Source organism: Theropithecus gelada, chromosome 17 (genome assembly GCF_003255815.1).
Source record: "Theropithecus gelada isolate Dixy chromosome 17, Tgel_1.0, whole genome shotgun sequence".
NCBI classification, from domain to species: domain Eukaryota; kingdom Metazoa; phylum Chordata; class Mammalia; order Primates; family Cercopithecidae; genus Theropithecus; species Theropithecus gelada.
In genome coordinates, this window is record NC_037685.1 from 73,238,401 (window position 1) to 73,256,726 (window position 18,326).

At 39.1% G+C, this 18,326-nt stretch overlaps 1 protein-coding gene across 7 annotated transcripts in view; it reads left to right on the top strand.

Moving 5' to 3' along the window:
• The window catches only part of DGKH (diacylglycerol kinase eta), a 217,283-nt gene that overhangs the window by 97,320 nt on the left and 101,637 nt on the right, over positions 1 to 18,326 (top strand). For 3 of the 7 annotated variants that reach the window (XR_003116502.1, XM_025364524.1, XM_025364525.1), the window contains exon 1: positions 6,503 to 6,610. The exons of 3 other annotated variants lie outside the window; for them this stretch is intronic. The gene's annotated coding sequence lies outside the window, so the exon portion shown is untranslated. Of the gene's footprint in view, positions 1 to 6,502; positions 6,611 to 18,326 lie in introns of those variants that run through there. One more of the 7 variants, XM_025364526.1, reaches the window with a different exon arrangement.

Below are 18,326 nucleotides of genomic sequence, written 5' to 3' on the forward strand. Positions count from 1 at the left end.
TAAGGTTATCTGCTGTGAGTGAAAGTTGAGGATGTTTAATAGTTGCTTCTGTAGAAAAAGAGAATCGAAACTGAGCAGGGACCTATAAATGATCACTAAGTAGTGAGTGGTGTCTACCAAAGATTGGAGATCAGGTTTAGTAATGTCATTACTCCCTGTGCTTGTAACATTTTCTTTTAAGTGGGAGTAGAGAACAAACAAATGAATTGACCCAGGGTTGATGGTTTATAGGGCATATTGAACAGAAAGAGAAAGGGAGGGATTGCTAGATATTTGATGGATTGATAAATCATCCATCTCTCTGCTCTTCTCAGTTTTTGAGACTACAATACAGAGTGGGGGACAGCTTTGGCTGAACGGGATTCAACAACCACTAAATACAGAGCTTCTGATGAATTGTTGGAGACCTAAGGCCAAAACGTTGCTTATTCCTTCTTTCTCCCACTTGAAGATGGGGTAGGGTGAGGTAGAAAGAACTTCACCAGTCCTACTAGTAGGATTAGCCACTTGCTTTTCCCTGGGCAGTGAAGAATAATCCTCTCTCTGCTGGAGCCTCATGGAGGGGGAATAAGGGTTCCCCCCCATCAACATTTATTTGTTGGTTTTTTAATCCTCTTTATTTTTTAACGACACATAATGATTGTATATATTTATAGGATACATAGTGATGTTTCAATGCATGTAAGGTACAGTGATCAGATCAAGGTAATTAGGATATCCGTCATCTCAAACATTGACCATTTCTTTGTGTTGCACACATTCAATATTCTCCTTTAGCTATTTGAAGCTATATAATATATTACTGTTAACTATAGTCATCCTACGGTGCTATAGAACACTAGAAATTATTCCTCCTATTTAGCTAGAATTTTGTATCCTTTAAGAGTTTAATCTGAAAGAGGGTTTCAAAATTTAAGATTTGAAGCATGCATTAATTTCAGGTGAAGACAAGGTCTAGGGTTTTGGAGTAGGAAATTATTCAAATCCTTATACAGGTCTTTCTTGGCCCTTCAACTGGGCATGTGATCTTTCTTATAGCATTTCTTACAGAATGTAGCATATGCTGCCTTATGCTTAGTTAAGTATTTATTTTTGGCCAGGCATAGTGGCTCACACCTGTAATCCCAACACTTTGAGAGGCTAAGGCAGGAGGATTACTTGAGGCCAGGAGTTTGAGACCAGCCTGGGGAACATAGTGAGATTCCCATCTCTACAACAAATACAAAAATTAGCTGGGTATGGTGGCATGCACCTATAGTCCCAGCCACTCAGGAGGTTGATTCCTTGAGGAGTTCGAGGCTCTAGTGAGCTATGATCCCAGCCTGGGCAACAGAGTGAGACCCTGTCTAAAAAAAAAAATTTTTTTGGGCCGGGCTTGATGACTCATGCCTGTAATCCCAGCACTTTGGGAGGCTGAGGCGGGCAGATCACGAGGTCAGGAGATCGAGACCATCCTGGCTAACATGGTGAAACCCTGTCTCTACTAAAAAAATACAAAAAATTAGCCAGATATGGTGGCACATGCCAGTAGTCCCAGTTACTTAGGCGGCTGAGGCAGGAGAATCGCTTGAACCCGGGAGGTGGAGGTTGCATGAGCTGAGATTGCGCCACTGCACTCCAGCCTAGGGGACAGAGCAAGACTCTGACTCAAAAAAAAAAAAGAAAAAAAAAATTTTTTTTTAACTATTTTTATTATAACCTCCTTGAGGATAGGGACTCTGTCATACCTTTTTATCTCATGGTGCCTTATCCATAAGTATTTGTTGATTTTAACTAATAAGATGAAAGTTTATTTTAGGCATGAGAAGACTTTTGGTTGAAATATTTTCAAGAAATTTATTCATTCAACTGAGTACTATTTTTTTAGTTTATTGGACTAGAAATATAGGGACTGGTTGGGCACAGTGGCTCAAGCCTATAATGCCAGCATTTTGGGAGGCTGGGGGTAGGATCTCATGAAGCCAGGAGTTTGAGACCAGCCTAGGGAAAATAGTGAGACACCCCCTTCTCTACAAAAAAATATACAAAAATTAGCTAGGTGTAGTGGTGCGTGTGTGTAGTGCCAGTTATTCCAGAGGCTGAGATGGGAGGATTGCTTGAGCTCTGGAGTTCGAGGTTGCAGTGAGCTATGATTGCACCACTGCTTTCCAGCCTGGACAACAAAGTGATTCCCTGTCTCTAAAACAAAACAAAGCAAAATAAAAGAACAAAGAAACAAAAACAAATGTAGGGACTAAAAAGTTAGGCAGATTGCTTAGGCTTTAGAGCAAATGAATTTGGTAGAACTTTCCAGGGTATAAAATGGAGCAAGAGACATGTTTTCAACCAGTAATTGACAAACCTTCCTCTCTTTAAATATTTAAATATCTTACCTTCCTCAATTATTGTGACTGCTACTGATGCTGTTATTGTGGCTGGTTTGTGTTAGAGGCTAATGGTATAGTTTGATGTATTATGGCTGGAGGATCGGATCCAGGAATGGCCAAATTCTACTTCTCATTTCAGCCATCCCTCCTCTTGCTGAAGTTTCTAAGGGTGAAATATTGACAAAGTACAATAGTGGATGGAAACTACGTAAATAGTAAACGGAAAATGGAAGACCTGTGCTTTGCCTGAAAATCCAGTGCTGAACTCTCTAGTAAAATGGGTTCTAGAGATCAGGGCAGTGACTGACCTAACCTGGGAAGTTCTTCAGTGTCATTTCTGTGACGTTCAGTTGGGTATGAGTGAGTCACTAAGGCCGGCCAGGCTTCGAGGGGGCCACAGACATTAAGACAGTCATGTCAGAGGATCGGGGACATGATTTAAAACCTACGCACAGTATGATTACTCTTCCTTTCTTGTGCAGTCTCTCACTCTCAACTCTGGAGTTAATAACTGTTTTTTTTGTTATCTAAATTGTCTCAGGTACTCTATTAGTTTTCTATTGCTGTGTAACAACCAACCACAAACTTAGTGGCTTAAAAAACAATGTCCATTTATCTCAGTTTTTATAGGCCACACAGTATTGCTAGATTCTTCTGCTCCGGGTCTTCAATATGAATAAATAGATATGAGTTGGGCAGGGTGGCTTATGTCTGTAATCCCTGCACTTTGGGAGGCTGAGGTTGGCAGGTCACTCGAGGTCAGGAGTTTGAAACCAGCCTGGCCAACATGGTGAAACCCTGTCTCTACTAAATACAAAAATTTGCTGGGCGTGGTGGCTCATGCCTGTAATCCTAGCACTTTGGGAGGCCCAGGCAGGTGGATCGCTTGAGGGTAGGAAAAGCCCCCATCTCTACTAAATATGCAAAAATTAGCTGAATGTATTGGTGCATGCCAGTAGTCCCAGCTACTTGGGAGGCTGAGGCGGGAGAATTGCTTGAACCTGGGAAGCAGAGGTTGCAGTGAGCCGAGATTGTGCCACTGCACTCCAGCCTGGGCAACAGGGCAACACTCTGTCTCAAAAAAAAGAAAGAAACAGATATGACAAATTTGTGTATATACTTTTATTGACTCAAATTGAGCTAATTTTAGCCATGGTTTGAGTTTATGATTTCACAAGTGTCTTCAGCCATAATAAAACTTACTAACAATGAAAGTATTTTTTTGTGATTTTAGGTCACGGTGATGTGATCAGGGAATGGAAAAGGACAATTTTTGACATCATTTAGATTAATGTTTATTAATATATTTACAGTTCAAGCCAGGCATGATCACTTATGCCTGTAATCCCAACACTTTGGGAAGCCGAGGTGGGAGAATCACTTGAGCCCAAGAGTTGAAGACCAGCCTGGGCAACATGGCGAAACCCCATCTCTACAAAAAATGAAAAAATTAACTGAGTGTCGTGGTGCATGCCTGTAGTCAGAGCTACTCAGGAGGCTGAGGTGGGAGGATCACTTGAGTGGAGGTTGCAGTGAGTCAAGATTGTACCACTGCACTCCAGTCTAGGCAACAGAGAAAGACCCAGTCTCTCAAAAAAAAAAAAAAAAAGAAAAAAAGAGAGAGAGAAAGAAAAAGAAAAAATGATAATTTATTTGTAGTTTAAGTTCTACCATGGCATTTTCTATGATGGTTAAATCAATAAAATGTTCTTTTTTGTTGTTCTTTTAAAAAAATTCATTTTAAAAATGTGATTACTGTCTGCATGGTGTTTTAGAGGTTTCATTTTTATCTTTAACATAACCCTATGCTGTAGGTGAATGTATTCCTCCCAGATGAGGCTAGAGAGAATTGATCTCTTTTTGGTCACACTGGTGCCACCCTGGGAAAGGGCTCCCAGACCTCCTGATGTGTAATCCAAGACTCTTTCCAATCAGACAGAATCCTTTCTATCTGGGTAGTCTCTGCCTCTGCTGTTCTCTTTCTTCCTCAAACACTGCTCTCTTTTCTCACTAATCAGGATATGTCTATCCCCAGAATTTTTTTTTTTTTTTTTTTTTAATTTACCCCATTTGTAGAGGATAGGAGCTTAGACCATGAAAGTCAAACAGCCTGGGTTTGGGTCCTGACTTGGCTACATCCAGTTAATGTGACCTTGGACAAATCGGTTAACCTTTCTAAATCCCAGTTTCCTCACCAGTCATTGAGAATAACAAGAGTACCTGCCTCATAGGATTATAAGGATTAAATTAAATGTGCTAGTACACCACAATACCTGCAGTTTAATAAAAGTGGCAGTTATTTTCCCGAGTTTGTCATCTCCCTATTTCCAAGTGGCAGTGTGTTGCCAATTCCTAAAAGTTTGGGAATTTGGAAGAATGTGGATGAACTTTATCTTGAGAAAACATTCCATGCTGCTTATCTTTCAGAGGTATAGCAAAGATTTATTTCCACTTTTATCTCATATTAATAACGATGACTGGGAATAATAAATGTAATTATAATCTCACCTTGTTAGGTAAATGTTATTTGCAAAAGAAGAGCTATTTAATGATACGAAAGTCATCACAATCACATGGTATATGTTAAGCCTTCAAAGAATACCGTTCAAATGACTGTTTTCTTTAAATTTTAATGAAGATTAAGCTAAATCTTTAATGAGTCACAATTTTAATGAAATTATTGTACTGGCATTGTTAAAACTTCTTATGGAAGTTTACGAGGGAAAGTAGCATGTGTTTTTTGTTGGTTTGTTTGAAGTAGAAAGAAACACAAAGGTAATTTATTTCATTTATTTAACCACCTGTAACATTTTCAGGGGGCGGTCTGTAGGTGTGTGTGAAACTTCATGGGTACTGCACATCCATACGGGTTTACTCAGTTGATGAAACACAGGCACCCTCTGGTAACACTTATATTTAGAACTAAATGATCACTAGAACAAAGGGGGATTTTAGTTCAGGGGTCACTTGCCACAGCAGATGTGACTAAAATTTATTAGCTTCAGATTATGATTCTATGAGGATTTAAAAAGTCTACATAAAAAGACACCAATAAACATGAGAACATACTCTTATGGCACATCAAATATCAGAAATTATGCATTCATAATATAATTGAAATGAGCAGGCTGGGTTTTAGTGGTACAGAACAAAATGTTCTTAAGAATTCCTTTAATGTTTCCTTTCTATTTATTCCGCTTTTCCCTTAGCTTCCTCTCAGTTAATATAGTTTACTTCATCTCTCTCTTAGAGGGAGATCACATCCTTTGAACTTAAAAAGCTGTCAGTTTATTTTTCTCTATTAAGCTATCAATATTTATTTACAAAGGAAATAACTAAAAGCTATTTTCTTTTCATATCACTTGTGAATGCACATACACAAAAGGTATTTAGATTATCACCTGAATAAATAATCACTGACAAGTAAGTTGCCTACCTTATTTGATACTTGTTGTAACTATTGTATTTCTGTTCTGAATGCATTATGTCTGATAACTCATTCAATTCTTTATATGAATCTTGCAGTGTAAGAATTATTATGATTCCCATTTGATAGATGAGGAATCTGAAACAGAGAGGCTAACATCTAATAATATAATGACTAGAATCTGAACCTATCCACATCATCTGGCCTCAGTTTGTATCTTCATGACTTTGCTATGCTGTGTCTTTATTATGGTGTTTTAAATAAATGTGGTTCAGATAGTATTCCTCTAAATGGTTATTACGTGTTCAGTTGTTTTATCTACAAGTCAAGCAGAGTTTTATGCTGCATCACCAGATGTATAGCAAGCACTTGCTGGTCAGACTACAAATTTAGAATATTTCATTGTATTTTGGCACGGTACTTTAAAGAGAAAGGGTGGTAACCAATATTATAAAAAAGATCTGGGAATCCTGGGATTGATTGGCATTTAAGGGCATTCTTTTATTTTAAAACTTTGGAGAAATGTGACAGATGTCTTTTTAATGAGGCGTTACCGTGTAGTAGAGGCTGTAGATAGGTTTTGTGTTACTGCAGTGTGCAGGACCCGTGAATGAATTCGTGGAGGAATAATTGAGCTCAGTATAACAGAGAACTTTCTAACTTGAGTGATCTGATAGAACAGGCCCCTTGTGAGGTAATAGCTCTTCCCATTATTAGAAATCTTTAGTCATCTCAGTCCCTGTGAGCTGAAAGGGGCCTTCAAGAAGACAGTTCTCAGAGCAGATGCAGCTTCAAGTGCTGAAATGAATTTCTCAAGGTTAGATGGCTAATAGCAGGGCACAGCTAATATGGAATTCAGGGCTCTCAGCTCTTGATGTTTGTTGGGAATAGTCAAAGAAGAGTGGATTTAGAGACTGCTGGGCACTGTGCTAGACACTATACGTGGAGGCTCATTATACCACACAGCAAGAGCTAAATGACCGTCTTTCTATAATGCAGCTGGGGAGATCTTTGCATGGTATGTGCATGTGAGAGGGGGTGAGGAGAGATGGTGGAAATACATTTCCTTGCAGATGCAAAGACTGTGTCTTCTTTACCACTGAATCCTCAAGGCTAGCACAGTGCCTGGCACAGAGGGAAAGCTAGTAAGTATTTGTTGAATAAATGAAGGGATATATCCTTGTTGAATGAATGACATTTGTAAACTGTAGTGGATTTTTTTGGACAAAAAGTATTAGGTCGTGTTTTGGCTTAGAGAACAGTTTTCTAATCCCTCCCTGTGCTATTGGTTTATGTATATTATACCCATAAATTCTTGCATCCTCATTGAAATATTTATGTAATGACTTAAGACTATTTTATTCCATGTTTACAAACATGATTCTTGCCTTTCATTAATCATTGAAGTGGTCCCACCTTGGCTTACATAATTGTTAGATGACTGATAGCAGCAAACCTCATATTTTAACATTTATATTAGTTAAAATATTTTATAGCACTCTAAAATGATGCCATATTAATGCAATTTAAGTGGTTGTGTTTTTTGCCTTTTAAAACTGATTTATGTACAATTTAGATGGCTTTATACTCTGAAAGCTGATAATTTATCTTAACTTTAAAATTCATATTCCTTTTTCTGTATCTTAGAAATTAGGGGCTTTTAGAAATGAAATATCTTTGTTTCTGTGGGTGTTTCATATTTATCTTTCCATTTAGTGATACGGCATCTTTTCCAAGACTAACCCAGAGAAATGGCTCTTAAGGTTATTATGGGCTTCCTCACACCAAAGTGTAAGAAACCATTGGTCCTTTTGTAGCTAGACAAAAATTTTGGGGTGAAGATAAGGTGTGGCAGAAGAACAGAACCTGTGTCTCCACCTTCACTAGTAACCTTCCAGAAATCTTTCAAATGGGCTTTCTAAAGGAAGGCAAGACCCAGTGAGCATGTGCTTGGTTCTTCTGCCAACTCGGGAGCTCTGGGAACCTAGGGCTTGCTTGCAAAATCAGACCATGGGAGTCCCAGGACATGGATCAGTTTCATCAAAGGGTTCGTAGTGGTTAATAGACACTATCAGTAGGCTGGGAGAGGGCACTTGTCATCCAAAGAGCTGTGTCGGACGTTCAGTCAGGGTGTCATGATCATTTGCCATGCCTGGTGTTGCCATTTTCCCCTTACTGAAGATCCACGGCTCAGGGAAAATATAGAGCTCCTGTTCAGTAACCTTCAACCTGCAGCCTCCAGTACTCTTTCTGTCCTAGTCTGTTGCACAGCAGCCCACTCCTCATCTGTCTGTCCACTTCCAGGACTGCCCTTAGAATTCATTCATTCATTTATTTAACAAATATTTATCGAGGGTTCCTTATATATATGAGACATTTGTGCTAGATTCTGGGTATACAGTGCTAAATTTAAAAAAAAAAATTGGCCACTGAATACCAATTTTTAAAAAGTTTTTACTCGAATTTAAACAAATTTAAAGGCTATGCTGCCTGCCTTCAGGGATAGGTCCCTGTCTTTAAAGTATGTGACCTTATGAATAGTATTATTTGGATACCAAAAACAAGGAACTCGCCTCCCTACTGAGACTGGAAACTGTGCCATCACAGGGGCCCAGGTTATAGGAAAGACAGGGGCGGGGGGGAATTACAATCTCCTTAGAACTTGAGGCGCAGACCATTCAGGATTCCATAAACAAACTTCTGTGAGACTAGTTCATCTGCTCTTCTCCACAAACATGCCCCCCTCCCAGTATTTCTGAGGCCAAACCCTGGCCACCATGTTGAAATTTTTATCCCTGAGTCTGCATATCCGTGTTTCATGAAGCTGGTTTCCTAGGTGGCCTTTAGCCTTCGGCACCTTGTGGATCGCCAGTGGCAGACTGCTGTCACATGAAAAGCGTGGCCAGTTATAACCTTGTATGGAGGAGGACTGACCTTCCCAGTGTGTGTGCCATGTTGTAGCTCCCAGTGCATGGCCATGTGCGGTACTGCCTCCTGGTCTGGGAGCTGGTTATAAATCCACAGTTCACTCATGTGTTCCTATACAAGGCCTTTTACAGACTCCAAATAGATGGTCCTGAGCTGACACTGTCATTGTCACCATGATCCTGAAGACATAGCTTGTAGCTGTGTGGAGGTAAACTTCTAAAACCTATCTCTTCTGAGAGTTACTGCATGAAAACAGGCAAGGATGGGTCAAGTTTTGGACCAGCAGCCCAAGTTCCACCAACTGCCCCGTTATCCAGAGGCTTCTAAGCTATGCAGACTGCTGTGAAAGGTTTATTCTTCTTTTGCCCACCTGACTGATATACTCATGTACTTTCTGAAGAAGGGCTGTGGAATTTACAGACTTCCATTGTGGTCTTGATGTGGCTGAAGTGTTTCGTTGAAGGCTCTTTAGTCCTGTACTCATTTAGATTGACTCTTACTTCTGGTACCTATTTGTGGTGCAGACTAAAGCCTCAAACTCTATAAAAGACAATGGCTTATCTCATGGAAGCACCTGGAATAGGGGCCTAATATGGGAAAATAAGCTACTGGCAATAAAAAAGATTTTTTTAATTCCCACTGTAAATATCTGGATATTAGCAAAAGAGAGTCTGATACATAATAACCATCTCATTGAAACAGCAGCGCTCTGAAGAGTTTTAATATCTTGACAATTCTGTCCTGGCTAGCATGATGGAGTTCTGTTTGCTAATTTTTTTATGTTCCATAACCTCCTTGAAAGCCAGAATCTTTGGTGTTAACTATAGTTTCGTAACTATACCTGTTAAGAAATAAGGTATAGTAGGGAGGCATGGTGCTCACACTCTCCAGAAAATCCCAGAGATGTTTGCAACCCTATGCCTTGTGAACAACCCAAGCCTAGTGGAGTCCTGAATCACCCTGAAGAGGTCCCCAGTGATGTGCTCCTAGAAAGGGGTTCAGTGGGACTGACGCGGTGGCTCATGCCTGTAATCCTAGCACATTGGGAGACTGAGGCGGGTGGATCACCTGAGGTCTAGAGTTAGAGACCAGCCTGGCCAACATGGTGAAACCCGGTCTCTACTATAAATACAAAAATGGGCCGGGCATGGTGGCGTGTGCCTGCAATTCCAGCTACTCGGGAGGCGGAGACAGGAGAATTGCTTGAACTCTGGAGGCAGACATTGCATTGAGCTGAGATCATGCCACTGCACTCCAGCTTGGGTGACAGAGCGAGACTGTCTCAAAAAAAATAAAAGGGGGAGTTCCATATCCATCACACTTGGTCTTATTAACAACTCCAGAATTGGGCTTTACATCCTATATGAAATGCTTTAAAAATATGAACACATTGTTACACCTCACAGATTTTGACTCCATTAGACAGTTTAAAGCATCAACCTTTTATTTAAAAAAAATTAAAATAATTTTAGGTTTGCCTTGACTGTTAGTGAAATATTAAAATAACATTAAGGAAAGCCTATTATTTCTATAAGACTTTAATAATATAAGGTGTTTTTAATATAGATACAAAATGATTATTCATTTGTTTCTGAAATCTTTTTGGTGTGTCCTATAATCCATAAGAAGTAATGGGCACATAGGTAATTTTCATATGATATTAATATCTCACTTCATTATCTCAGTAAGTCCATGTGGTATTCTTCCTCCCATTCAACCAATGGAGGAGGAGAAGGGTGAGTCTCAGATAACTTAATTTGTGTAAATTTATATAGTTAAGTAGCATAATTAATATTTGAAGCCTAAGCTCTTTCCATGAGAATGAGAGCATATGAGAAATTTGAAGCACCTATAATTAGAGTAAAATCACAGTAACCAAGTGAAAGCCCACACTTTTAAATAGGATTTAGTCTAGTCTGGCCATTCCTAGTGAATCCTTATTACCTTCAAGTGAGAAGAAAGCTCACCTAGAACAGCAGACCAGCTAGCAGTGATTAGAGTACTTGTGCCATGGCACTGATTCTGGTGGTCACTAGAGGCTGATATGTCTTTAGAAGATGAGAGAGGATTAGCAGATGAGAGAGGATTAGCAATTTTGATTCCCCTTTGCATTTTAGTCTTATATAAGGATTTAATCTCCAACAAGAAAATCATGAAATTAGTTTCTGGCTAAAAGAGATTTTCTATTTACTGGTTTCGGCCTTATACATTTTTGTGGTCTCTGGATCTAGTTTAAGCTTTGCTGAGCCCAAATCTCAATTTATGAAGGCAAAGGTAGGTTTGTACTTATGAGAGACAAATGACAATCTAGTCAGCAACCAGACAAGGGAAGTCAGAAGCAAGATCTTCCTGTTGAGAACAGGTAGGTTGAGTGCTATCTAGTTGGAGATTTTATTTTTTAGTTGTTTATTTTGTTGGTTGCCACAGGTTGAGACTTGCTGGTAGCACATCTAAGGACTTTGGGATAGTCCTGGAACTCAGGTTGTATTAGCTGATGAGGCTTGGAGTGGAGGGTTGGCCAGCTGTCAGCATACTCTTAGAACCTTCTGGTAGGCTGCTCCCACTGACATGGAACTCAAGGCAGAAGTTAGTCTTTATATCGTGGAGATAAACAGATTAGTAGTAAGAAACTGTTAAAGAGAGCTGACGTCTTAGAAGGTGTGGCTACCCTGGCCCTTGACATCAAGACTTGGTAAGGCCCCTTCCAGCAAGACTCAGCAGTGTCTTCCATTGATGCAAACACCAGGCAATGCCCAGTGATGTAGTCTGTTGGAATCAGTTGGTAGGGTTTCTTGTTGTTAGGGGATGCTTTGACATACTTCATCAATGCTTTGTAGTAATCTAGCACAACACTATTTAGTATGAAATGTCTGACAGTAGTTACTTACTAGGGGAGTAACCAGCAGCCACATAGGCCTAATATTTCAAGTGGCAAGAGTCACAGCATTCTGTGTTATAGATCTCATGTTTGTAAAAGCAGTGGGCTGTTTGGTCTTTGTGGTCTGGTTTCTGCACAAATTTTGATCATTGTATTTTTCAGAATTTCATCCATAAAGGGTGCTAACAATCATTTTTCCCAGTTACTCAACAATATTATTAGAGCTGCCCCGTTTGTCAGAACCATAATGTGAGAAAAGCTGTCAGTACAAAGCAGTTCATCCTTCTCCCTTTGGAGCCTTTGTAAGAGTTCAGATTTGGGGGAGGTTTTTTTTTTCTGTACAGGTAAAGTATTCATATGAATATATTTTAGGTTACGTGTGCCTTTTTAGGAAAATGTAGAATTATGTCCACCAGCCAGGACAGAGGTGCCTATCCTCAAAATGACTGTAGATAAACTTCTAAAAGGCTTTAGCCTGATGTTTAACACAGTATCAAGATACACACTTTACAGGACAGAGTGTAAAGAAAGGTTTCAAGTCTTTAGATTCATCAGTGTCTTCACTACTATCATTATCTGGAATCAGCAGGGATAGTGAAGTGTGCCATTTATGTGTACAAAGACATGTTTACAAGGATATGATTGCACATTGTAATAGCAAAAGATTGGAAACAACCCAAATGTGCAAGTTAGAGGCTGGTTGGCGTAAATTGTGAAATATATCATGCAATGGAATGTTATGCAGCCATTAACAAGATGAATGAGTTCTGTCTGTAACAATACATACCAAACTTCAAGTTTTATTCAGTGGGAAAAGCCAGATGGGAAACAGTGTGAATTGTAAGATGTTACTGTGTGTGTGTTTGTGTGTGTGCACACATGCATGCATTTAAACCTCAAAAGAGCATATAGTTGTTGTATATGGATAGAATATCCCTGGAGAGAAGCACAAGAAGATAAATATTTGCCTTCAGTAAAGGTAGTCAGTAGCTGGGGGCAGGCTTAGGAGGGATATGTGCTTTTCATTCTCAATACATTTTGAATTTTGTATCATAAATGTTTATTGCCTATTCAGAATTTTTAAAAATGCTACATGGGACCCACCTTCTGGAATGCATTTGATAGAGTGATGGGTTCAGCAGGAAGACCACCTTGGACACTGTCAGGATATTCAGGGAAACCAGGACAAGGACATAGATGAGCTTGTCTGCACTGGGAAGGAAGGATGGGCTGGGTGAGAGACTTTGTGCAGAAGGACTGGAGAGCTGTGTGGCCAAAGGGAGGGGAGAAGGAGAGGAGGAAGTGAATGTGGAGTTATTGATTTGGGGAGGATTGGTATATAAATGATGCCTTTAATTAAAGGTTGAAAATGGGAATAAAAGCAGGTTGGTGGTGGGGGTTGTGAAAAGACTTCAGGTCCGGACATTGTGAATTCGAAGTGATGTGAGATAACCCTGGTGATGTCTTGCAGGCAATTCAGAGAACAGCTGTAAATACTATTAAAATGGCTTAAAGTACTTTTTTGGTATCATTTTTCATAGTTCTTTTGAAGTTGTTTTTTTGTTTTTGTTTTTGTTTTTGTTTTGAGACGGAGTCTCGCCCTGCCGCCCAGGCTGGAGTGCAGTGGCGCGATCTTGGCTCACTGCAAGCTTCGTCTCTCGGGTTCACACCATTCTCCTGCCTCAAACTCCCGAGTAGCTGGGACTACAGGCGCATGCCACCACGCCTGGCTAATTTTTGTATTTTTAGTAGAGACGGGGTTTCACCGTGTTCCGGGATGGTCTTAATCTCCTGACCTTGTGATCCGCCCGCCTCAGCCTCCCCAAATCTTTTGAAGTTTTTAGCCTACTCAAATATCTTTCCCATTCCTTAAGTATGATTATGGTGTAATGGAAAATTTAGGTTTTAAAAATATTTTAGTTTTGTGGTGACCAATACAAAACAATTATTTTGTTTTGAAATTTCCCATTACATATGTGTCTTGTACAAAGCCATTTACCGTTATAAACTAAAAGAGCTTGTGCCAAGGGAATGAGACTAATGGATTGTTCCAATCTCTGGTACAGTCTGAAAATATTAAATGAATGGTAAAACATTTAATGTGTCCATTAACTAATACTGCTAATTTACAGTGGGAGTGTGTGTGAAAGCCTACATAAATAATTTCTGAAGTCACTGTGATCCCTGTAATTACAATTAATACTGAAAAAACTTCTCAATTTCCCATGTGTGTTGTAATAGTTCCAAAACAATGCCCTGTGTTAATATATATCTTGTAAATATTTTGTTCTGAGAAGGTGCCTGGTTTACATAGACTTGCCTATGTTTGTGGATGAAGTCATTATTACTGTTATTGTTATTAACCAGCACTTTTGCGTTTCTTTTCTTGCTCACCATTTAAACGTGCACAGTAAGGTATAAGGTTGAGATGCAACTGTGCAGCAGCCCTGATTATTGTTCTTAAGGGGAGAAAAAGTGAGCAGCACGTGCAGTCTTTTTTGTCCGTCCTTTCAGGATAATGTCAGTAAATTCTTTGCCATTTCTTCATTCTCTCGCAGATGGCTAGGGAGGAAGGCAGATATAGTTTCAAATCTTACCTACACATAGTGACCTTGGACAAGTTACAAACCTTTCTAAGCCTTAGGGTCCTCCCAGCAAAGGACTGCTTGCCACTCTTTGAATTATGTGGATGAAATGAGATGATATACCTGGCCTGTTATAATTACTTCGTAAATGGTAAATCTTAGTATTTTTGACTTTTGAAATGATTTTAACTCCAAACATGAATAATGGAGTCATCTAAACCCTCCCTCATAGTCACTCCTCACAATGAGTTAGCAAGTCCCATTAATTCTACTTCCTAAAAATCTATGGAATCCTTTTCATCTCTGTCAGCTGCTGAAATCTTCATGGAGTGCTCCTATGCACAGCAGCCTCACTGCATGCCTAACTCATGTCCTCCCATGCGTTTCCTGCCGTTTAGTAAGTGTCTCCCACCACAGCTTTCCACCACCAGGTGGACCATCTATACTGCTGCCCTGCCAGTTATCTTCCTAAAATGAGTATCTGGTTTGTGTCTCTTCCCGGCTTAAAGCCCTTTAGTAGCAGTGCTGTGTCACTTTTAGGATCAAATCTGTACTCTTTAGTGTGGTTAAAAGGTTCTTCATAATTGCTCCTCTGATTTTATTTTCCATTTGCAGCCCATGGTTGTCATATGACACTATTCACAATACCCACCCCCTGTCTGATCTCTCTTCTTCAATGTGTTCGTGTATCCCTCGGCTTACAGTACCCATGCCTTCTCCTTCTCCCTCCTTGTGGCTTCTTCCCCACAGACATACACAGGAAAGTTTACTTGGCCTTGCCACCCACAACCCTGCCCCACTTTTTTTTCTTTTTTTTTTTTTTTTGAGACAAGTCTCACTCTTGCCTAGGCTGGAGTGCAGTGGCGTGATTATAGCTCACTGCAGCCTCAATCTCCTGGGCTCAGGTGATCCTTCTGCTTCAGCTTTCCCAGGCATACACCACCATGCCAGGCTAATTTTTAAGTTTTTGTAGAGATGGGGACTTGTGAGGTTGCCCAGGCTGGTCTCAAACTTCTGGCCTCAAGTGATCTTCCCACGTTGGCCTCCTAAATTGCTGGGATTACAGACATGAGGCATCGCTCCTGACCTCTTCGTGCCTTCTTATCTGAGTATCTTCTTCCCCAACAAAGCATTCTCAGACCCTTTAGTCTTGGTTAGTTTCCCCTTCACTGTGTTCTCATTGCACCCCAGGGATTGAAACCTTAGAGACAGTTCAGATCACAAAGGATCTTGTAAGCCATGCCAAGTGGTTTAGAAGATGACAGGAACCTACTCCATTGAAGTTAGTTTCACTTATCTGTGTTGCCCCATCGGACTGTGAGCTCTCTGAGTGAAAGGACTGGGTATTTCATTTCTGTTTCCTGGAGGCTGCAACATTGTTTGGCAGAAAATAGGAATGCTTTGTATTTTCTAATGAATAAATGGTTGGATTCAAATGGAGAGTGTAACTTTTAAACTATCACAACAGGTGACCTTCCGCTCTTTGCTCACAACCTTATAGCTTATCTAACCCTTCACCTTTGCCCATCACTGAAAACATTAACGTACTCTGTTGTTGGATTGTCTTTTAGTATAAAATCACAAAACAGACATAAAGTGGTGCAGTCATTAATTTGTAAATGGAGAAAAGTGCTATAAAGATAAGAATAGCATGTCGTGATGGAGAATAAAAGGGGAGACCTTCTTAGACAAAGTTTTAAGGGAGAACCGGAAAACTCTAATTTTTCAAACACTTGGATATTGAACTCACAGGGAGCTCACAAATTTGCAAATACTAAGCAAACTATACAGAATTATGCTGCAGATTTGTGTGGCTTGCCTATCAGTTTTGAATTCTTTTATTTACCTTGTAAAATATGCTTGTTTTATATTGGCATTGTAATATTAATTGACTTTAGTCTGTTCTTAGAGTACTCAGTACTTTTTAGATTTTTAAAACCAATTTTAGTAATAAGACATACCTATGTATTATATAGCTAAGTGAAATTATGCTTAATTATTTAAAAAAATTATGATAGGAAAAATAATTTTGTTATTGGTAATCTGAAACTTTCTTTCCATATCTTAACCCTTTTATTTCTGTCGAACAGTTTTTTATGACCTTTGAAATCTTAGAGCTCCATATAACAAAATATGGCAAAATGGATTGTGCCCTAGACACGGTTCTATGGACCATATGAAGGAGCCTGAGAAATAGGCCCTTTTTGTCTGGTATAACAGGAGAAAGAGGTTGTGATTTGAAGCTCAAAGACCTGACTATATCTTCTGCCTCTGTGACTTACCATGTTTGCAATTTTATAAAAGTTATGTTTCTTTTTACCTCTTATATAGACCAGTTATATGGAAGATTAAATGAAAGGGTGAATATGATCATATTGATAGCAAAGCACTTTGAAAATGTAAGATGCTGCAGAAGTAATCTTTCTGTTTATTTATCAAAATCAGAGCCCCATAAGTGTCCTATGTTTAATGAGCTTAATTATTAGTTCCTTTGGTTGTTGGTATCCATAGATTTTAACTGATATTATTGAAATTATGAATATAATAAGAAAATAGATTTCAGGTGCTATTGATTTACTGGTTTATTATTACAATACCAAAATTTATAATTATGTATTATGTTTTTTTAATGGGTGTGGTAGGCTGAATAATGGACCCCCAAAGATGTTCACATCCTAATCCCTGGAACTTATGGAATGAATGGCACATTACCTGGCAAAAGAAACTTTGTAATTGTGATCATGTGATCTTCATATGAGATGATCCTGGATTATCTAGGTGGGCCCAGTGCAATAAGAGGGAAGCAAGAGGAATCAGAGAGTCAGAGAAGATGTGACTGTGGAGGCAAGAGGTTGGAGAGAAGCAAGGAAGGGGCTGCAAGCTGAGGAAGGTAGGCAGACCCTAGAAGCTGAGAGAGGCAAAGATGTGGATTCTCTTCTAGAGTCTAGAGTCTCTGGAAGGAATGGAGCCCTCCCAACATCTTTATTTTATTTTATTCATTTTCAGAAACAGATTTAGAGGGTACAGGAGCAGCTTTGTTCCATGGATATATTGCATAGTGGTGAAGTCTGGGTTTTAGTGTAACCAGCACCTGAATAGTGCACATTGTAGAAATTAAGTAATTTATCATCTGTCACCCCCTTCCACCCTTTAGAGTCTCCAATATCCATTATTCCACACTATGTCCACGTGTACACATTATTTAACTCCCACATATAAGTGAGAACATGTGGTACTTCAGATTCTGAGTTATTTCACTGAAGATTAATGGCCTCTAGTTCCATCCATTATTCTGCAGAAGATATGATTTTATTCTTTTTTATGACTGAGTAGTATTCCATGGTGTATGTGTGTGTGTGTTTGTGTGTGTATGTATACACACACACACATATATAGTTTCATGTACATGTAGTTTCACTTATAAATATATATATATGCAGTTTCACTTATATATATATACACACACACATACACCATGGAATACTACTCAGTCATAAAAAAGAATTATATATATGTATGTCACAGTTTCTTTATACAATCATTTGTGATGGATACTGGATACTTAGGTTAATGGACACTTAGGTTGATTCCTCATCTTTACTATTGTTAATAGTGCTGCAATAAACGTACGAGTGCAGGTATACGAGTGCAGGTATCTTTTTAATGTAGTGATTTCTTTTCCTGTAGGTAGATACCCAGTAGTGAGATTGCTGGGTCAAATGGTAGTACAATTTTTAGTTCTTTGGGAAATCTCTATACTGTTTTCCATAGATGTCGTACTAACATACATCCACACCAACAGTGTACAAGCATTCCCTTTGCTCCACATTTCTTGCTAATACCTGTTGTTTTTTGATTTTTTAATAATAGCCATTCTGACTGCTCTAAGATGGTGTCTCATTGTGGTTTTTGTTTGCATTTCTCTGATGATCAGTGATGTTGAGCATTTTTTTATATGCTTCTTGGCCATTTGTATGTCTTTTGAAAAATGTCTGCTCCTGTCCTTTGCCCACTTTTTAATGGGGTTATTTATTGTTGTCATATTGTTCAACATGTTGATTTTAAACTTCTGAAACCTACAACTTTAAGAGAGTACATTTCTGTTGTTTTAAGCCACTAAAATTGTGATAATTTGTTACAAC